At 55.8% G+C, this 20,667-nt stretch overlaps 9 non-coding genes across 9 annotated transcripts; all 9 read left to right on the plus strand.

The window, feature by feature from the left end:
• The first annotated feature begins 18 nt into the window (after positions 1–18).
• LOC140350049 (5S ribosomal RNA) lies at positions 19–137 on the plus strand. The gene has a single exon (XR_011924952.1). It is a non-coding gene; the product is annotated as a 5S ribosomal RNA (ribosomal RNA).
• A 161-nt stretch (positions 138–298) lies between these two features.
• On the plus strand, positions 299–417 carry LOC140350190 (5S ribosomal RNA). The gene has a single exon (XR_011925083.1). It is a non-coding gene; the product is annotated as a 5S ribosomal RNA (ribosomal RNA).
• Positions 418–572: 155 nt separating this feature from the next.
• LOC140350008 (5S ribosomal RNA) lies at positions 573–691 on the plus strand. The gene has a single exon (XR_011924913.1). It is a non-coding gene; the product is annotated as a 5S ribosomal RNA (ribosomal RNA).
• Positions 692–856: 165 nt separating this feature from the next.
• On the plus strand, positions 857–975 carry LOC140350018 (5S ribosomal RNA). The gene has a single exon (XR_011924922.1). It is a non-coding gene; the product is annotated as a 5S ribosomal RNA (ribosomal RNA).
• Positions 976–1,130: 155 nt separating this feature from the next.
• Positions 1,131–1,249, plus strand: LOC140350010 (5S ribosomal RNA). Its single transcript, XR_011924915.1, has one exon. It is a non-coding gene; the product is annotated as a 5S ribosomal RNA (ribosomal RNA).
• A 165-nt stretch (positions 1,250–1,414) lies between these two features.
• Positions 1,415–1,533, plus strand: LOC140350019 (5S ribosomal RNA). The gene has a single exon (XR_011924923.1). It is a non-coding gene; the product is annotated as a 5S ribosomal RNA (ribosomal RNA).
• Positions 1,534–1,694: 161 nt separating this feature from the next.
• Positions 1,695–1,813, plus strand: LOC140349949 (5S ribosomal RNA). Its single transcript, XR_011924856.1, has one exon. It is a non-coding gene; the product is annotated as a 5S ribosomal RNA (ribosomal RNA).
• Positions 1,814–1,977: 164 nt separating this feature from the next.
• On the plus strand, positions 1,978–2,096 carry LOC140350011 (5S ribosomal RNA). The gene has a single exon (XR_011924916.1). It is a non-coding gene; the product is annotated as a 5S ribosomal RNA (ribosomal RNA).
• Positions 2,097–2,250: 154 nt separating this feature from the next.
• On the plus strand, positions 2,251–2,369 carry LOC140349952 (5S ribosomal RNA). Its single transcript, XR_011924858.1, has one exon. It is a non-coding gene; the product is annotated as a 5S ribosomal RNA (ribosomal RNA).
• The last annotated feature ends 18,298 nt before the right edge of the window (positions 2,370–20,667 follow it).

The following is a 20,667-nucleotide window of genomic DNA, read 5'->3' on the forward strand; positions in this document are numbered from 1 at the left end:
TTTGACCTGGAACATTTCGCTCACGGCCATACCACCCTGGACCAGCCCGATCTCGTCTGATCTCGGAAGCCAAGCGGGGTTGGGCCTTGTTAGTACTTGGATGGGAGACCGCCTGGGAATACCAGGTGCTGTGAGCATTTTCACACTTTTTCACCTGTCAAAAAAAAAAAAAAAAAAGAAGTTTTTCATTGAGATATCCCAATTTTGACCGAGCAAGTGGCGTGAAGGTACTCTTCACGAAAAGACAGTGTTTGATGCAAAAAAAGCCATTTATACGAGTTTTGACCTGGAACATTTGGCTCACGGCCATACCACCCTGGAACAGCCCGATCTCGTTTGATCTCGGAAGCCAAGCGGGGTTGGGCCTTGTTAGTACTTGGATGGGACACCGCCTGGGAATACCAGGTGCTGTGAGCATTTTCACACTTTTTCACCTGTCAAAAAAAAAAAAGAAGTTTTTCATTGAGATATCCCAATTTTAACCGAGCAAGTGGCGTGAAGGTACTCTTCACGAAAAGACAGTGTTTGATGCAAAAAAAGCCATTTATACGAGTTTTGACCTGGAACATTTCGCTCACGGCCATACCACCCTGGACCAGCCCGATCTCGTCTGATCTCGGAAGCAAAGCAGGGTTGGGCCTGGTTAGTACTTGGATGGGAGCCCGCCTGGGAATACCAGGTGCTGTGAGCATTTTCACACTTTTTCACCTGTCAAAAAAAAAAAAAAAAAAAAAAGAAGTTTTTCATTGAGATATCCCAATTTTGACCGAGCAAGTGGCGTGAAGGTACTCTTCACGAAAAGACAGTGTTTGATGCAAAAAAAGCCATTTATACGAGTTTTGACCTGGAACATTTTGCTCACGGCCATACCAACCTGGACCAGCCCGATCTCGTCTGATCTCGGAAGCCAAGCAGGGTTGGGCCTGGTTAGTACTTGGATGGGAGACCGCCTGGGAATACCAGGTGCTGTGAGCATTTTCACACTTTTTCACCTGTCAAAAAAAAAAAAGAAGTTTTTCATTGAGATATCCCAATTTTAACCGAGCAAGTGGCGTGAAGGTACTCTTCACGAAAAGACAGTGTTTGATGCAAAAAAAGCCATTTATACGAGTTTTGACCTGGAACATTTCGCTCACGGCCATACCACCCTGGACCAGCCCGATCTCGTCTGATCTCGGAAGCAAAGCAGGGTTGGGCCTGGTTAGTACTTGGATGGGAGCCCGCCTGGGAATACCAGGTGCTGTGAGCATTTTCACACTTTTTCACCTGTCAAAAAAAAAAAAAAAAAAAAAAGAAGTTTTTCATTGAGATATCCCAATTTTGACCGAGCAAGTGGCGTGAAGGTACTCTTCACGAAAAGACAGTGTTTGATGCAAAAAAAGCCATTTATACGAGTTTTGACCTGGAACATTTTGCTCACGGCCATACCAACCTGGACCAGCCCGATCTCGTCTGATCTCGGAAGCCAAGCAGGGTTGGGCCTGGTTAGTACTTGGATGGGAGACCGCCTGGGAATACCAGGTGCTGTGAGCATTTTCACACTTTTTCACCTGTCAAAAAAAAAAAAAAAAAAGAAGTTTTTCATTGAGATATCCCAATTTTGACCGAGCAAGTGGCGTGAAGGTACTCTTCACGAAAAGACAGTGTTTGATGCAAAAAAAGCCATTTATACGAGTTTTGACCTGGAACATTTCGCTCACGGCCATACCACCCTGGACCAGCCCGATCTCGTCTGATCTCGGAAGCCAAGCAGGGTTGGGCCTGGTTAGTACTTGGATGGGAGACCGCCTGGGAATACCAGGTGCTGTGAGCATTTTCACACTTTTTCACCTGTCAAAAAAAAAAAAAAAAAAAAAGAAGTTTTTCATTGAGATATCCCAATTTTGACCGAGCAAGTGGCGTGAAGGTACTCTTCACGAAAAGACAGTGTTTGATGCAAAAAAAGCCATTTATACGAGTTTTGACCTGGAACATTTCGCTCACGGCCATACCACCCTGGACCAGCCCGATCTCGTCTGATCTCGGAAGCAAAGCAGGGTTGGGCCTGGTTAGTACTTGGATGGGAGCCCGCCTGGGAATACCAGGTGCTGTGAGCATTTTCACACTTTTTCACCTGTCAAAAAAAAAAAAAAAAAAAAAGAAGTTTTTCATTGAGATATCCCAATTTTGACCGAGCAAGTGGCGTGAAGGTACTCTTCACGAAAAGACAGTGTTTGATATAAAAAAGGCCGTTTTGACCTGGAACATTTCGCTCACGGCCATACCACCCTGGACCAGCCCGATCTCGTCTGATCTCGGAAGCCAAGCAGGGTTGGGCCTGGTTAGTACTTGGATGGGAGACCGCCTGGGAATACCAGGTGCTGTGAGCATTTTAACACTTTTTCACCTGTCAAAAAAAAAAAAAAAAAAAAAAAAAAAAAAAAAGTTTTTCATTGAGATATCCCAATTTTGACCGAGCAAGTGGCGTGAAGGTACTCTTCACGAAAAGACAGTGTTTGATATAAAAAAGGCCGTTTTGACCTGGAACATTTCGCTCACGGCCATACCACCCTGGACCAGCCCCTTTGCAATCAGTGCAGGTGCGTGCAATTTGTGGTGTGCTGCATGGTCTGGAGCTGGAGGTTTGGGAGTTTTTTTTGAGTTTTTAATCGTTATTTTGGTCATTTTCATTTACTTTTTTCAGTTCTTTTGTTTGTTCCCCTCCCAGTAAACTTACTGGGAGGTGGATTTTTTGTTTTTTGTGAGCATGGCTCAAAGGACGGACAACACGGCATCGGACACTGGAATGGACACGACAAAGGCAAGACAAAGTTTGAAAGAATCTGTAAATAATAGAAAGAACGAAGAAAGAAGAATGAAATTTATGAAAGAACTCACTGTGGTGTTGGAGTTGACGGAGGGAGCACAAATCACGCCACTAGCTTTTTTGAAATCGACTCAGGAGGTGTGCGGCTCCATAGTAGCGTGCAGACTCATCTCGAAGGACAAATATGAAGTAACCGTCAGTACCACTAAAGCGAAGGAGCGGCTCCTGGACGGGTACTGCATTGGAGGAGTCAGGGTTCACGCCCGTGACATCTCGGTGGATGAGCTGGTCGTGTCCTTCATGGGGCTGCCGGCTTATATCGAGGACGAGGAGATCCTGGCCAAGCTCTACGCCTGGGGGGTCTCTGCGGTCTCCGAGGTGAGGAGGAGAATGTGGCCGGGGACGAACGTGGCGGACGGCACCAGGTTTGTACGGGTAAGGTTCACGGACACGGTGCAGTCCTTACCGTATTCTGTCAGGTTTGACACCGCGGGGGGCCCCGAGTACTTCAGGGTAATACACGACAGGCAGGTGCGGGTGTGTAGGGGGTGTCTCCAGCCTGGCCATATTCTGAGGGAGTGCCCTGACTTTCTGTGCCGCAACTGCGGGAGCCAGGGGCATTACGCGCGCGAGTGCGTCGCGCAGCGGGCCCCGAAGTGCAGAGAGTGCCGCATGTTCCGCCACTTATGTCCGTGTGGTGCGGGTGACAGAGAGGAGGACAGAGGGGAGGACAGAGGGGAGGACAGGGAGGACGGCATTGGAGGAGAGAGCAGTGACGTGGCCCAGAACGTGCCCGCAACTGCTCTCTCCGAAGTAGAGGAGTTTTTGGAGGAGGAGGCTGTGGAGGAGTCAGGGGAGCCAGAGGTGTCTGGCTCCTCTTGCTCCTCTGACTCCTCAGACGAGGAGGCGCCCGTCGCACTGGAGATGGTGCTCGGCTCAGCGCTGGCGTCTGGGAAGGTGGGAGCAGGACAAACTGCTCCTCCTGACCAGAGGGAGGGGACTCGTGAGGGTCCAACTCCTAAGCCCGTGGAGGAAGAGGCTGAACCCGGGAGGAGGATGGGTGTGGGACAGGCCCCGCATCTTACCTCCAAAGGGGGGGACATCACCACAGGGCTGGGTGATGATCCCAAGCTCCAGTCGGACGGTGGTAAGAGGGGACAGGTGGAGAAGAAGGATAAGAAAGGGGCAAGACGCAGGAAGCAGGTGGCAGGAGACGGAGAGGGCGCTGCTGCTGAGAGCGGCTCTGCCTCCTCCGTTCCAACCACTTCAAAAGCGCCAGCAGAAAGCTCCATCAACCCACCATCCTCCACACGCAGCTCTGCCCCACGAGGTGAGCTCGAGACTGTTTTTAATGATGACTTCATGGATTTCTCCACCCGTGAAGTCAGAAAAAGAGTGTGGCAGTCGGATGCGACGGGCGCCAAAAAGAAGTCTAAATAAAAGATGGGTTACATCCTCCAAAGTCTCCTCTTAATGGCGTTCTCCTTGTCCTCTTGGAACGCAGGCGGCCTGCGGAGCCCAGTGCGGATGCAGAGCGCGTTACACTTTTCCAAGTGGGACGTGCTCTGCATCCAAGAAACGCACTGGGATGTCAGCCACGCGCAACAAGTGCGGAGCATGGGAGTAGGCTCTGTATTTTGGGCCCTGGGCACGGCGTGCTCGCGCGGTGTGGCCACGGTGGTGAGGCCTGGTGTCTTAGGCCAACCCACCCTGGTACACGCCGACCCAGAGGGCTCCTTCCTGGTCCTGGACTTCACGGACACAGTGAAGTTCAGACTAATTAACATCTACGCCCCGAACGATGATGGTCTGAGGAGGCAATTCTTCAAAAAAATATTTCGCTTTGCGAACGACAATACAATCATAATCGGTGACTTTAATACAACACTTTGCAAGACAGACATCGGCATTAATAACTCTTTTAAAAACAGCACTGCCAGGACAGCCCTGTTGGAAGAAGCCGCCAGCAGGAACCTGACGGAGGTGTGGCGGTTCGTCCACCCCTTCCTGAAGGATTTCTCCAGGCGGCAGGTCGTCCAGGGCGTCCTGAAGCAGTCCCGCATTGACCTCTGTTTTGCCTCCTCAGACCTGGCACAGAGAGTCAGTGGTGCTTCCTACAAGTGGTCAGGCTTGAGTGATCACTCCACTTTAGATATTTATTTTGGGTTAGTTTCATCACCGAGGAATGGAGGACTGTGGGTCCTAAACAGCTCCATCCTCGGTGATGAAACTTTTTGTAGGAAAATGGACTTTTTGTTTGATGTATTTGACATGGAGCTGGAGCTGATCGACAGCGTGGTCGATTGGTGGCCGACGGCAAAAACACGCATTAAAAAGCTCTGTGTCAATTACAGCAAACACAAGGCGTGGCTGTCGACCAGGAGGGAGACCGCTCTCCGCCAGCGCCTGCAGGTCCTGGACCAGGGTGCAGCTTCCACCACTGGCCCTGTGGATCCAGAGTACCTGGTGGTGCGCGCTGAGCTGGAGCAGCTGGAGGTAAGTAGGTGTCAGGGTGCAATTTTGAGGGCAAAAGCCAGACACACAGTCGAAGGAGAACGCTCGACAGCGTTCTTCTTCGGCTGTGAGAAGGCTACACAGGGAAAGATGCACATAGATAAGTTTATAGATAAGACAGGTAAGATTGTTTCCGAGGTAAGTGAGGTTTTAGAGACAGCGCAGGATTTCTATAGTAGGCTTTTTAGTTCAGACGGAGTGGCAGAGCAGGCTTTAGACCAGGCTGTAGGTGCTCTGGAGCGCACACTGAGCAGGGAGGATAGGGAGCTGTGCGACGCGCCTCTGTCTCTCATGGAGATAGAGGCTGCAGTCAAGAGTTTAAATACAGGAAAAAGCCCCGGAGAGGACGGACTAACCTGTGAGTTTTTCAAGCGTTTCGCTTCCAGGTTAGCTCCGATCCTACTCCTATTATATCAGGATTTTGAGAGTGAGAGTAGAGTTGGCGATGGTTTTGCGATGAGTGTCGTCACTCTGCTTTCTAACCCTTTAAGCGCCAAAGTCGCAGAAATGCAACTTTACCGTACAAGGAAATTAATGAAATAATAGTAGAAAATGAATCACTTCAGTCATTGGTCGGTTCGGTGCAACTTCCCTTTATTAGCCAGGTATGATCCAGGGCAGATCCGGTAAGGAAAAAAATGGCTGGAGGAAGTACACGTGGCATGCAATTTACAGCAGATTCTGACTCTGAAGGGTATTATCTCCCCGAGAGTGACGATGGATTTCCAAGTGGAGATGAAGGGACTTCGAAACAACGGACAGGTGCAAAGGACAGACGGAGGCGAGGAACCAGTGGAACCAGTGGCTGCAGTAAAACTTGCCCGGTGGATGAGAGCTGGGACATGCTGAGAGAGGTCGAGGTATTTGAGGCATGGATCAAACCTTTTGAAGACCCAGTTGGCTACACAGGAGAGATGGATCTGACGGATGCTAATCCATTTGATATTCTGTCACTCTTTCTGACCGATCAGTTTTGGACTTTCATTACTGATGAGACAAATAGATATGCACATCAGTGTATGGCACCTATGATTCTGAAGCCACATTCAAGATTTCTTGAGTGGTATGATGTATCAGTCACCGAAATGAAAGCTTTCTTCGCTTTGCATCTCTCCATGGGCCTTGTTGAGAAACCTGAAATCGAGGATTACTGGGGAACATTTTGGCTTACACAAACGCCTGGATTTGGAAATGTAATGTCAAGAAACAGATTTGAAATCATTCTTTCGTTCTTTCATTTTGTCAACAATAATGATTACGGGCACGATAAACTGTTCAAAGTCCGCCCAATAATAGATTTGATTATTCCCAAATTTGCAGCAGTTTACAGTCCAATCAAGGAGCTTTCTTTAGATGAAATGACAATAGCTTTCATGGGGAGATCTTCACTAAAATGTTACTCTCCGAATAAACCTGACAAATATGGCTATAGAGTGTATGCCCTGAGTGAAAGCTGTTCAGGGTATGTTTTGCGCTGGTCAATGCACACTGGACAGTACAAAAATAATGCAAGCAACATCAGTGCAACACACGCAGTTGTCCGTGAGTTGGTTTCTCCCTTTACGGGCAAAGGACACGAGATTTACATGGACAGTTACTATACCTCGCCTGTAATTGCAAATGAATTAGCAGATTTGGAAACTGGACTGTGTGGGACGGTAAGGATTACCAGGTTGGGGATGCCAAAATGCCTTGGTAAAAGTGTCTTACAGCTGAAAAAAGGAGATGACCCAGTTTTTTGCAGAAAGGGAAAACTCCTGGCTTGTGCTTGGCACGATACTAAACGTCTCACCATGTTGTCCACAGTCCATGGAAATGATTGTGTTCAGAGGAGGATCCGATCCAAGACAGATGACACTGGCTTCCGTGACATCAAAAGACCTGTATGTGTCGACCAGTACAACGCCTACATGGGTGGAGTGGACACTGCTGACCAGAGGATGAAGACATACCTCTTTCCACACAGGTCCCGGAAATGGTATCATCGCATATTCAATGCCATTATAAGCATAAGTATTGTCAACTCACACATCATATACACCAAATCCACTCCAGGCCCACACAAACCTTTAAAGGTTTACATTCAGAAGATTATTGATGCATTACTGGCTGATCACTCCAAAAAACAAGAAAGGCGCTCAAGACCGGAGGGTGAAATGCCACAGAGACTCACAGAGCGTCATTGGCTTTGTCAAGCAGAGGGACGTCCAGACTGCGCCGTGTGCTCTGACCGCTCTCGTACCAAAGGCAGGCGGCAAACAAAGTACAGGTGCCGTCAGTGTGGCGTTGGCCTCTGTGCGGTTCCATGCAACGAGAGATACCATACGCTAAAAAACTTTAAATGCTGTCATTTGGATATGTAAAAGTGCAGGGTACCTTGACCCTGGATGGACATCTTTTCTGTGATGGCTCTCTCCTTTCTTCACTGCTTTCTCCACAACCTGCCTGGCACCAATGATGGATGTATAAGTTGGAAAAATAAAAAAAATGAAAAAAATACATAAAAATACCGTGTTTGTCATCATTTGGTCAGAACTTGTAATCAGGGCCCGAGTTTGAAGATGTGAGCAAAAGGGGTGAAAATGGGTTAAAATGTGAAAAAACACCAAAATGAGCAAAATGAAATAATCCCCCATCATCAGTGCACAGTTTGCCCCCAGAAAAGCACTCCCCTGGGGCCTGGAGGTGATCTGACCATCATAGTATAGCACCATATGCCCCTGAGGGACTTAGAGTAAAAACCGAAATAGTACACTATGCCTGAAAAGACTCTGTCATTTTTCGGCAATAGTACACTATACCCGAGGGACTCTGTCGTTTTTCGGCAATAGTACACTATACCCGAGGGACTCTGTCGTTTTTCGGCAATAGTACACTATACCCGAGGGACTCTGTCGTTTTTCGGCAATAGTACACTATACCCGAGGGACTCTGTCGTTTTTCGGCAATAGTACACTATACCCGAGGGACTCTGTCGTTTTTCGGCAATAGTACACTATACCCGAGGGACTCTGTCGTTTTTCGGCAATAGTACACTATACCCGAGGGACTCTGTCGTTTTTCGGCAATAGTACACTATACCCGAGGGACTCTGTCGTTTTTCGGCAATAGTACACTATACCCGAGGGACTCTGTCGTTTTTCCGGGCCGTAGTATGAAGTTGTGAGCAAAAGGGGTGAAAATGGGTTAAAATGTGAAAAAACACCAAAATGAGCAAAATTAAATAATCCCCCATCATCAGTGCACTGTTTGCCCCCAGAAAAGCACTCCAATGGGGCCTGGAGGTGATCTGACCATCAGAGTATAGCACCATATGCCCCTGAGGGACTTAGAGTAAAAACCGAAATAGTACACTATGCCTGAAAAGACTCTGTCGTTTTTCTGCAATAGTACACTATACCCGAGGGACTCTGTCGTTTTTCCGGGCCGTAGTATGAAGTTGTGAGCAAAAGGGGTGAAAATGGGTTAAAATGTGAAAAAACACCAAAATGAGCAAAATTAAATAATCCCCCATCATCAGTGCACTGTTTGCCCCCAGAAAAGCACTCCAATGGGGCCTGGAGGTGATCTGACCATCAGAGTATAGCACCATATGCCCCTGAGGGACTTAGAGTAAAAACCGAAATAGTACACTATGCCTGAAAAGACTCTGTCGTTTTTCTGCAATAGTACACTATACCCGAGGGACTCTGTCGTTTTTCCGGGCCGTAGTATGAAGTTGTGAGCAAAAGGGGTGAAAATGGGTTAAAATGTGAAAAAACACCAAAATGAGCAAAATGAAATAATCCCCCATCATCAGTGCACTGTTTGCCCCCAGAAAAGCACTCCCCTGGGGCCTGGAGGTGATCTGACCATCATAGTATAGCACCATATGCCCCTGAGGGACTTAGAGTAAAAACCGAAATAGTACACTATACCTGAAAAGACTCTGTCATTTTTCGGCAATAGTACACTATACCAGAGCGACTCTGTCGTTTTTCGGCAATAGTACACTATATACCGTTGGACTTAGTCGTTTTTTGGGCTCGTGGGAATAAGCGTTCAGCTCAAAATTCCCGGGCTAAATCACGCTGCTCCCGAGAAATTCTTACGCTGCTCTCACGCGGAATGTGCAAAATGGTAATGCTGGGAGGGAGGGGCGGGCGGTTTTTGAGAATGACGTTTTTCGCAATCGAAACAGGTACATTTCCTGGTTGTGCGGATACCGGGCAAGGAGCTCGTTTGACGGGCACACGAGAACCGCGATCGATGGGCCCCGTTCTGGTTTTATCCAGCTTCCAAGGCTCCTTCACAGCCGTAATGTCAAGTCATGGTTCGGAGGTGCGGAGGTGAGCGTCGGATCACGGAGCCTCTGAATGGAGCCCCGCGCTCCGCGCTCCTCCGGGCTCTAAGTGCCGCTCAGACCCGGCATGAGAGGGTCTATTTTCGGCTTGATTTTACCAGACTCCCGGGCACTTCCAGAAGCTTCCTGTTTGCTCTGATTGCTCGGGGCAGAGCACGGTGTCACGCTGACCACGGGCTGTACGCGGAGGTGACCCGCTCCGTGATCTTAGCGCCGCCCAGACCCAGGGCCATCCACCCCACATACGGCCAGACTTTGCCCGGCCAGGGAGCACCTTCTGCGGGTCGGAGGCTCCGGGTCGGAGCCCCTGGAGCCTGGAGCCCTCACCGGGCCCCGAACTCGGCTGCCGGAGGCAGTGCAGTGCCTCATGGATAAAAGGCACCCAGCCGTCCAACTCGCGTGAGGCGGAGCAGGGATCATCCGTGAATCAACCATGAAAATGGTACAAATCATGGTTCTATGTATACCAGACAAGGAGCTTGGTCTATTGGCACTCAAGACCCGCCATCGTAGGGCCCCGTTCTGGTTTTATCCAGCTTCGAAGGCTCCTGCGCACTGCGGGTTTGTTTACATTTTGCGGCTGTGGTTTGCTCCGGCTAACCTCACGCCGGACACGTTGGAAGCGAGGCCGAGACAGAGGTCCCACCAGGCGCGGGGCTTCAGTCTGACTGGCTTCCCCCGCGCCTGGGGAAGCCTTGTCTCCGGAGATGGGACCGTCACTCACCCCCGCACTGAAGGACGCGCGGCTTGAAGGATGATGGCTGCGCTTAGCCCCTGTGCCAGGGGCTCTGAGCCAGTCCCCTTCAGCCTCAACGCGTCCGGTGGGAACACAGTCCGGGTCCATTGTCACTCACCCCTGCGCAGAAGGACGCGCGGCTTGGAGGATGATGGCTGTGCTTAGCCCCTGTGCCAGGGGCTCTGAGCCAGTCCCCTTCAGCCTCAACGCGTCCGGTGGAACAACAGTCCAGGCCCACTGTCACTCACCCCCGCACTGAAGGACGCGCGGCTTGGAGGATGATGGCTGTGCTTAGCCCCTGTGCCAGGGGCTCTGAGCCAGTCCCCTTCAGCCTCAACGCGTCCGGTGGGAACACAGTCCGGGTCCACTGTCACTCACCCCTGCGCAGAAGGACGCGCGACTTGGAGGATGATGGCTGCGCTTAGCCCCTGGCACAGGGGCTCTGCACCAGTCCCCTTCAGCCTCAACGCGTCCGGTGGAACAACAGTCCAGGCCCTCTGTCACTCACCCCCGCACTGAAGGACGCGCGGCTTGAAGGATGATGGCTGTGCTTAGCCCCTGTGCCAGGGGCTCTGAGCCAGTCCCCTTCAGCCTCAACGCGTCCGGTGGAACAACAGTCCAGGCCCACTGTCACTCACCCCCGCACTGAAGGACGCGCGGCTTGGAGGATGATGGCTGCGCTTAGCCCCTGTTACAGGGGCTCTACGCCAGTCTCCTTCAGCCTCAACGCGTCCGACGGAACCACAGTCCGAGCCCATTGTCACTCACCCCCGCGCAGCAGGAGGCGCGGCTTAAAGGATGATGGCTGCGCTTAGCCCCTGGGCCCAAGGGCTCTGCGCCAGTCCCCTTCAGCCTCAACGTGTCCGATGGCTCTGCGCGGGGCGGGGGGCAGGGCCGGCGCATATTTTTGGTCCGACTCCGGTCCCTTCCTCGTCTCTGAGTTTGTCAAATGCAGCGCCTGTCCAGGGCTCACTTTGCTATCAACTGGCTGGTCACCGCCATCGTAGGGCCCCGTTCTGGTTTCATCCAGCTTCGAAGGCTCCTGCGCACTGCGGGGTTGTTGGCATTTGTGGTCCTGATTTGCGCTGGCTCACCCTTACGCTGGACACAGCGCCAGATGATATATTTGGTCCGACTCCGGTCCCTTCCTCGTCTCTGAGTTTGTCAAATGCAGCGCCTGTCCAGGGCTCACTTTGCTATCAACTGGCTGGTCACCGCCATCGTAGGGCCCCGTTCTGGTTTCATCCAGCTTCGAAGGCTCCTGCGCACTGCGGGGTTGTTGGCATTTGTGGTCCTGATTTGCGCTGGCTCACCCTTACGCTGGACACAGCGCCAGATGATATATTTGGTCCGACTCCGGTCCCTTCCTCGTCTCTGAGTTTGTCAAATGCAGCTCCTGTCCAGGGCTCACTTTGCTATCAACTGGCTGGTCACCGCCATCGTAGGGCCCCGTTCTGGTTTCATCCAGCTTCGAAGGCTCCTGCGCACTGCGGGGTTGTTGGCATTTGTGGTCCTGATTTGCGCTGGCTCACCCTTACGCTGGACACAGCGCCAGATGATATATTTGGTCCGACTCCGGTCCCTTCCTCGTCTCTGAGTTTGTCAAATGCAGCGCCTGTCCAGGGCTCACTTTGCTATCAACTGGCTGGTCACCGCCATCGTAGGGCCCCGTTCTGGTTTCATCCAGCTTCGAAGGCTCCTGCGCACTGCGGGGTTGTTGGCATTTGTGGTCCTGATTTGCGCTGGCTCACCCTCACGCTGGACACAGCGCCAGATGATATATTTGGTCCGACTCCGGTCCCTTCCTCGTCTCTGAGTTTGTCAAATGCAGCTCCTGTCCAGGGCTCACTTTGCTATCAACTGGCTGGTCACCGCCATCGTAGGGCCCCGTTCTGGTTTCATCCAGCTTCGAAGGCTCCTGCGCACTGCGGGGTTGTTGGCATTTGTGGTCCAGAGCCCCGGCTCTAAATTAAACCTGTTACCCTAGTAGGCCGGCCTCCGGGTCCCCCTCTCTTCTTCGGTTATGGAGTACATTGGGCGCGGGGGCAGCCAGTGGTGGGCAAGGGCCCTGCCTCCAAGTGTGGTGTAGGGGACAGGGGAGCCAGGGCCTTGGGGTCCTGGTGCTTTTTATCTTTTAAAGTGGCTCAGAGTACCAAGGGCACGGACTTCCAGGGGGCTGCACCAAGGGTGTGTAGCTCGTGTTGGGGTGCTTAAGTGTGGGTACCCGGGGACGAAAGGTGGGCCGGGGCCGGCGCGAGCCTCTGTGGTGAGTGCTGGGCCGTTCCCTTGGTACTCCAGTCAGAGTACCAAGGGCACGGACTTCCATGGTATAGTACCAAGGGCACGGACCTCCAGGGGGCTGAAACAAGGGTGTGTAGCCCGTGTGGGGGTGCTTAAGTGTGGGTCCCCGGGTTCGAAGGGAGGGCCTGGTCCCCGGTGGTCATCCCCGGAGTCCCAGAGCCTGCAACCCGGGGAAGAGTGGCCCGTCCCCAGACTGAGTTTGGGGGAATGCGGGGTGGCTCTGGAGGGGCTCCAGGGGTTCCAGGGGGTGCTCGGCGGAGGCCATGCCCAGCCAGAGTGGCCCTTCCCCGGGCAGAATCTGGGGAGAGTGGGGGGTGGCTCTGGAGGTGCTCCGGGGGCTCCAGGGGTTCCAGGGGGTGCTCAGTGGGGGCCATGCCCAGCCAGAGTTGCCCTTCCCCGGGGTGAGTCTGGAGGAGTGGGGGGTGGCTCTGGAGGGGCTCCAGGGGTTCCAGGGGGTGCTCGGCGGAGGCCATGCCCAGCCAGAGTGGCCCTTCCCCGGGCATAGTCTGGGGAGAGTGGGGGGTGGCTCTGGAGGTGCTCCGGGGGCTCCAGGGGGTGCTCAGTGGAGGCCATGCCCAGCCAGAGTGGCCCTTCCCCGTGCAGAGTCTGGAGGAGTGGGGGGTGGCTCTGGAGGTGCTCCGGGGGCTCCAGGGGTTCCAGGGGGTGCTCGGTGGAGGCCATGCCCAGCCAGAGTGGCCCTTCCCCGGGCATAGTCTGGGGAGAGTGGGGGGTGGCTCTGGAGGTGCTCCGGGGGCTTCAGGGGGTGCTCAGTGGAGGCCATGCCCAGCCAGAGTGTCCCTTCCCCGGGCAGAGTCTGGAGGAGTGGGGGGTGGCTCTGGAGGTGCTCCGGGGGCTCCAGGGGGTGCTCGGCGGAGGCCATGCCCAGCCAGAGTGGCCCTTCCCCGGGCATAGTCTGGGGAGAGTGGGGGGTGGCTCTGGAGGTGCTCCGGGGGCTCCAGGGGGTGCTCAGTGGAGGCCATGCCCAGCCAGAGTGTCCCTTCCCCGGGCAGAGTCTGGAGGAGTGGGGGGTGGCTCTGGAGGTGCTCCGGGGGCTCCAGGGGGTGCTCGGCGGAGGCCATGCCCAGCCAGAGTGGCCCTTCCCCGGGCATAGTCTGGGGAGAGTGGGGGGTGGCTCTGGAGGTGCTCCGGGGGCTCCAGGGGGTGCTCAGTGGAGGCCATGCCCAGCCAGAGTGTCCCTTCCCCGTGCAGAGTCTGGAGGAGTGGGGGGTGGCTCTGGAGGTGCTCCGGGGGCTCCAGGGGGTGCCCGGCGGAGGCCATGCCCAGCCAGAGTGGCCCTTCCCCGGGCATAGTCTGGGGAGAGTGGGGGGTGGCTCCGGAGGTGCTCCGGGGGCTCCAGGGGGTGCTCAGTGGAGGCCATGCCCAGCCAGAGTGTCCCTTCCCCGGGCAGAGTCTGGAGGAGTGGGGGGTGGCTCTGGAGGTGCTCCGGGGGCTCCAGGGGGTGCTCGGCGGAGGCCATGCCCAGCCAGAGTGGCCCTTCCCCGGGCATAGTCTGGGGAGAGTGGGGGGTGGCTCTGGAGGTGCTCCGGGGGCTCCAGGGGGTGCTCAGTGGAGGCCATGCCCAGCCAGAGTGTCCCTTCCCCGGGCAGAGTCTGGAGGAGTGGGGGGTGGCTCTGGAGGTGCTCCGGGGGCTCCAGAGGGTGCTCAGTGGAGGCCATGCCCAGCCAGAGTGTCCCTTCCCCGGGCAGAGTCTGGAGGAGTGGGGGGTGGCTCTGGAGGTGCTCCGGGGGCTCCAGGGGTTCCAGGGGGTGCTCAGCGGAGGCCATGCCCAGCCAGAGTTGCCCTTCCCCGGGGTGAGTCTGGAGGAGTGGGGGGTGGCTCTGGAGGGGCTCCAGGGGTTCCAGGGGGGTGCTCGGCGGAGGCCATGCCCAGCCAGAGTGGCCCTTCCCCGGGGTGAGTCTGGAGGAGTGGGGGGTGGCTCTGGAGGGGCTCCAGGGGTTCCAGGGGGTGCTCGGCGGAGGCCATGCCCAGCCAGAGTGGCCCTTCCCCGGGCATAGTCTGGGGAGAGTGGGGGGTGGCTCTGGAGGTGCTCCGGGGGCTCCAGGGGGTGCTCAGTGGAGGCCATGCCCAGCCAGAGTGGCCCTTCCCCGGGCATAGTCTGGGGAGAGTGGGGGGTGGCTCTGGAGGTGCTCCGGGGGCTTCAGGGGGTGCTCAGTGGAGGCCATGCCCAGCCAGAGTGTCCCTTCCCCGGGCAGAGTCTGGAGGAGTGGGGGGTGGCTCTGGAGGTGCTCCGGGGGCTCCAGGGGGTGCTCGGCGGAGGCCATGCCCAGCCAGAGTGGCCCTTCCCCGGGCATAGTCTGGGGAGAGTGGGGGGTGGCTCTGGAGGTGCTCCGGGGGCTCCAGGGGGTGCTCAGTGGAGGCCATGCCCAGCCAGAGTGTCCCTTCCCCGGGCAGAGTCTGGAGGAGTGGGGGGTGGCTCTGGAGGTGCTCCGGGGGCTCCAGGGGGTGCTCGGCGGAGGCCATGCCCAGCCAGAGTGGCCCTTCCCCGGGCATAGTCTGGGGAGAGTGGGGGGTGGCTCTGGAGGTGCTCCGGGGGCTCCAGGGGGTGCTCAGTGGAGGCCATGCCCAGCCAGAGTGTCCCTTCCCCGTGCAGAGTCTGGAGGAGTGGGGGGTGGCTCTGGAGGTGCTCCGGGGGCTCCAGGGGGTGCTCGGCGGAGGCCATGCCCAGCCAGAGTGGCCCTTCCCCGGGCATAGTCTGGGGAGAGTGGGGGGTGGCTCTGGAGGTGCTCCGGGGGCTCCAGGGGGTGCTCAGTGGAGGCCATGCCCAGCCAGAGTGTCCCTTCCCCGGGCAGAGTCTGGAGGAGTGGGGGGTGGCTCTGGAGGTGCTCCGGGGGCTCCAGGGGGTGCTCGGCGGAGGCCATGCCCAGCCAGAGTGGCCCTTCCCCGGGCATAGTCTGGGGAGAGTGGGGGGTGGCTCTGGAGGTGCTCCGGGGGCTCCAGGGGGTGCTCAGTGGAGGCCATGCCCAGCCAGAGTGTCCCTTCCCCGGGCAGAGTCTGGAGGAGTGGGGGGTGGCTCTGGAGGTGCTCCGGGGGCTCCAGAGGGTGCTCAGTGGAGGCCATGCCCAGCCAGAGTGTCCCTTCCCCGGGCAGAGTCTGGAGGAGTGGGGGGTGGCTCTGGAGGTGCTCCGGGGGCTCCAGGGGGTGCTCAGTGGAGGCCATGCCCAGCCAGAGTGGCCCTTCCCCGGGCATAGTCTGGGGAGAGTGGGGGGTGGCTCTGGAGGTGCTCCGGGGGCTTCAGGGGGTGCTCAGTGGAGGCCATGCCCAGCCAGAGTGTCCCTTCCCCGGGCAGAGTCTGGAGGAGTGGGGGGTGGCTCTGGAGGTGCTCCGGGGGCTCCAGGGGGTGCTCGGCGGAGGCCATGCCCAGCCAGAGTGGCCCTTCCCCGGGCATAGTCTGGGGAGAGTGGGGGGTGGCTCTGGAGGTGCTCCGGGGGCTCCAGGGGGTGCTCAGTGGAGGCCATGCCCAGCCAGAGTGTCCCTTCCCCGGGCAGAGTCTGGAGGAGTGGGGGGTGGCTCTGGAGGTGCTCCGGGGGCTCCAGGGGGTGCTCGGCGGAGGCCATGCCCAGCCAGAGTGGCCCTTCCCCGGGCATAGTCTGGGGAGAGTGGGGGGTGGCTCTGGAGGTGCTCCGGGGGCTCCAGGGGGTGCTCAGTGGAGGCCATGCCCAGCCAGAGTGTCCCTTCCCCGGGCAGAGTCTGGAGGAGTGGGGGGTGGCTCTGGAGGTGCTCCGGGGGCTCCAGGGGTTCCAGGGGGTGCTCAGCGGAGGCCATGCCCAGCCAGAGTGGCCCTTCCCCGGGGTGAGTCTGGGGAGAGTGGGGGGTGGCTCTGGAGGTGCTCCGGGGGCTCCAGGGGGTGCTCAGCGGAGGCCATGCCCAGCCAGAGTGGCCCTTCCCCGGGCATAGTCTGGGGAGAGTGGGGGGTGGCTCTGGAGGTGCTCTGGGGGCTCCAGAGGGTGCTCAGTGGAGGCCATGCCCAGCCAGAGTGTCCCTTCCCCCGGCAGAGTCTGGAGGAGTGGGGGGTGACTCTGGAGGTGCTCCGGGGGCTCCAGGGGGTGCTCGGCGGAGGCCATGCCCAGCCAGAGTGGCCCTTCCCCGGGCATAGTCTGGGGAGAGTGGGGGGTGGCTCTGGAGGTGCTCCGGGGGCTCCAGGGGGTGCTCAGTGGAGGCCATGCCCAGCCAGAGTGTCCCTTCCCCGGGCATAGTCTGGGGAGAGTGGGGGGTGGCTCTGGAGGTGCTCCGGGGGCTCCAGGGGGTGCTCAGTGGAGGCCATGCCCAGCCAGAGTGTCCCTTCCCCGGGCATAGTCTGGGGAGAGTGGGGGGTGGCTCTGGAGGTGCTCCGGGGGCTTCAGGGGGTGCTCAGTGGAGGCCATGCCCAGCCAGAGTGTCCCTTCCCCGGGCAGAGTCTGGAGGAGTGGGGGGTGGCTCTGGAGGTGCTCCGGGGGCTCCAGGGGGTGCTCGGCGGAGGCCATGCCCAGCCAGAGTGGCCCTTCCCCGGGCAGAGTCTGGAGGAGTGGGGGGTGGCTCTGGAGGTGCTCCGGGGGCTCCAGGGGTTCCAGGGGGTGCTCAGTGGGGGCCATGCCCAGCCAGAGTGGCCCTTCCCCGGGCAAAGTCTGGTCGTGTGCGGGGTGGATGATCCCTGCTCCGCCTCACGCGAGTTCGAGACCGGCTGGGTGCCCTTTTATCCATGAGGCACTGCACTTCCTCCGGCAGCCGAGTTCGGGCCCCGGTGAGGGCTCCAGGCTCCAGGGGCTCCGACCCGGAGCCTCCGACCCGCAGAAGGTGCTCCCTGGCCGGGCAAAGTCTGGCCGTGTGCGGGGTGGATGATCCCTGCTCCGCCTCACGCGAGTTCGAGACCGGCTGGGTGCCCTTTTATCCATGAGGCACTGCACTGCCTCCGGCAGCCGAGTTCGGGGCCCGGTGAGGGCTCCAGGCTCCAGGGGCTCCGACCCGGAGCCTCCGACCCGCAGAAGGTGCTCCCTGGCCGGGCAAAGTCTGGCCGTGTGCGGGGTGGATGATCCCTGCTCCGCCTCACGCGAGATCGAGACCGGCTGGGTGCCCTTTTATCCATGAGGCACTGCACTGCCTCCGGCAGCCGAGTTCGGGGCCCGGTGAGGGCTCCAGGCTCCAGGGGCTCCGACCCGGAGCCTCTGACCCGCAGAAGGTGCTCCCTGGCCGGGCAAAGTCTGGCCGTGTGCGGGGTGGATGATCCCTGCTCCGCCTCACGCGAGTTCGAGACCGGCTGGGTGCCCTTTTATCCATGAGGCACTGCACTGCCTCCGGCAGCCGAGTTCGGGGCCCGGTGAGGGCTCCAGGCTCCAGGGGCTCCGACCCGGAGCCTCTGACCCGCAGAAGGTGCTCCCTGGCCGGGAAAAGTCTGGCCGTGTGCGGGGTGGATGATCCCTGCTCCGCCTCACGCGAGTTCGAGACCGGCTGGGTGCCCTTTTATCCATGAGGCACTGCACTGCCTCCGGCAGCCGAGTTCGGGGCCCGGTGAGGGCTCCAGGCTCCAGGGGCTCCGACCCGGAGCCTCCGACCCGCAGAAGGTGCTCCCTGGCCGGGCAAAGTCTGGCCGTGTGCGGGGTGGATGATCCCTGCTCCGCCTCACGCGAGTTCGAGACCGGCTGGGTGCCCTTTTATCCAAGAATCAACTGGAGTGTGGAGCTTCTACGGGCCTCCAGGGGCACTGCCGACCCAGAGCTGTGCCCCGGCTTCAGTTCTCTGTATCTCAGGAAGTTTTTTATTTATACATTTATTTCATCCATAATCTCTGGCGCCTAAAGGGTTATCAGTCCTTGGGGCTTGGGGCTAGGCTTGGCGTTTGTCAAATATTTATTTATTTTTGTCCACCTTTATTTACAAAAAATACAGAAGATGGCAGCAGATGATAAGGTATTGAAACCAAAAACTCTGTATTCTAACCCTTTAAGCGCCAAAGTCGCAGAAATGCAACTTTACCGTACAAGGAAATTAATGAAATAATAGTAGAAAATGAATCACTTCAGTCATTGGTCGGTTCGGTGCAACTTCCCTTTATTAGCCAGGTATGATCCAGGGCAGATCCGGTAAGGAAAAAAATGGCTGGAGGAAGTACACGTGGCATGCAATTTACAGCAGATTCTGACTCTGAAGGGTATTATCTCCCCGAGAGTGACGATGGATTTCCAAGTGGAGATGAAGGGACTTCGAAACAACGGACAGGTGCAAAGGACAGACGGAGGCGAGGAACCAGTGGAACCAGTGGCTGCAGTAAAACTTGCCCGGTGGATGAGAGCTGGGACATGCTGAGAGAGGTCGAGGTATTTGAGGCATGGATCAAACCTTTTGAAGACCCAGTTGGCTACACAGGAGAGATGGATCTGACGGATGCTAATCCATTTGATATTCTGTCACTCTTTCTGACCGATCAGTTTTGGACTTTCATTACTGATGAGACAAATAGATATGCACATCAGTGTATGGCACCTATGATTCTGAAGCCACATTCAAGATTTCTTGAGTGGTATGATGTATCAGTCACCGAAATGAAAGCTTTCTTCGCTTTGCATCTCTCCATGGGCCTTGTTGAGAAACCTGAAATCGAGGATTACTGGGGAACATTTTGGCTTACACAAACGCCTGGATTTGGAAATGTAATGTCAAGAAACAGATTTGAAATCATTCTTTCGTTCTTTCATTTTGTCAACAATAATGATTATGTGAGAACAGGCGAGCCCGGGCACGATAAACTGTTCAAAGTCCGCCCAATAATAGATTTGATTATTCCCAAATTTGCAGCAGTTTACAGTCCAATCAAGGAGCTTTCTTTAGATGAAATGACAATAGCTTTCAAGGGGAGATCTTCACTAAAATGTTACTCTCCGAATAAACCTGACAAATATGGCTATAGAGTGTATGCCCTGAGTGAAAGCTGTTCAGGGTATGTTTTGCGCTGGTCAATGCACACTGGACAGTACAAAAATAATGCAAGCAACATCAGTGCAACACACGCAGTTGTCCGTGAGTTGGTTTCTCCCTTTACGGGCAAAGGACACGAGATTTACATGGACAGTTACTATACCTCGCCTGTAATTGCAAATGAATTAGCAGATTTGGAAACTGGACTGTGTGGGACGGTAAGGATTACCAGGTTGGGGATGCCAAAATGCCTTGGTAAAAGTGTCTTACAGCTGAAAAAAGGAGATGACCCAGTTTTTTGCAGAAAGGGAAAACTCCTGGCTTGTGCTTGGCATGATACTAAACGTCTCACCATGTTGTCCACAGTCCATGGAAATGATTGTGTTCAGAGGAGGATCCGATCCAAGACAGATGACACTGGCTTCCGTGACATCAAAAGACCTGTATGTGTCGACCAGTACAACGCCTACATGGGTGGAGTGGACACTGCTGACCAGAGGATGAAGACATACCTCTTTCCACACAGGTCCCGGAAATGGTATCATCGCATATTCAATGCCATTATAAGCATAAGTATTGTCAACTCACACATCATATACACCAAATCCACTCCAGGCCCACACAAACCTTTAAAGGTTTACATTCAGAACATTATTGATGCATTACTGGCTGATCACTCCAAAAAACAAGAAAGGCGCTCAAGACCGGAGGGTGAAATGCCACAGAGACTCACAGAGCGTCATTGGCTTTGTCAAGCAGAGGGACGTCCAGACTGCGCCGTGTGCTCTGACCGCTCTCGTACCAAAGGCAGGCGGCAAACAAAGTACAGGTGCCGTCAGTGTGGCGTTGGCCTCTGTGCGGTTCCATGCAACGAGAGATACCATACGCTAAAAAACTTTAAATGCTGTCATTTGGATATGTAAAAGTGCAGGGTACCTTGACCCTGGATGGACATCTTTTCTGTGATGGCTCTCTCCTTTCTTCACTGCTTTCTCCACAACCTGCCTGGCACCAATGATGGATGTATAAGTTGGAAAAATAAAAAAAATAAAAAAAATACAT

Source organism: Eucyclogobius newberryi, unplaced genomic scaffold (assembly GCF_026437365.1).
Source record: "Eucyclogobius newberryi isolate DKJ021-1_F unplaced genomic scaffold, fEucNew1.0.hap1 SCAF_7, whole genome shotgun sequence".
In the NCBI taxonomy this organism is placed as follows: domain Eukaryota; kingdom Metazoa; phylum Chordata; class Actinopteri; order Gobiiformes; family Gobiidae; genus Eucyclogobius; species Eucyclogobius newberryi.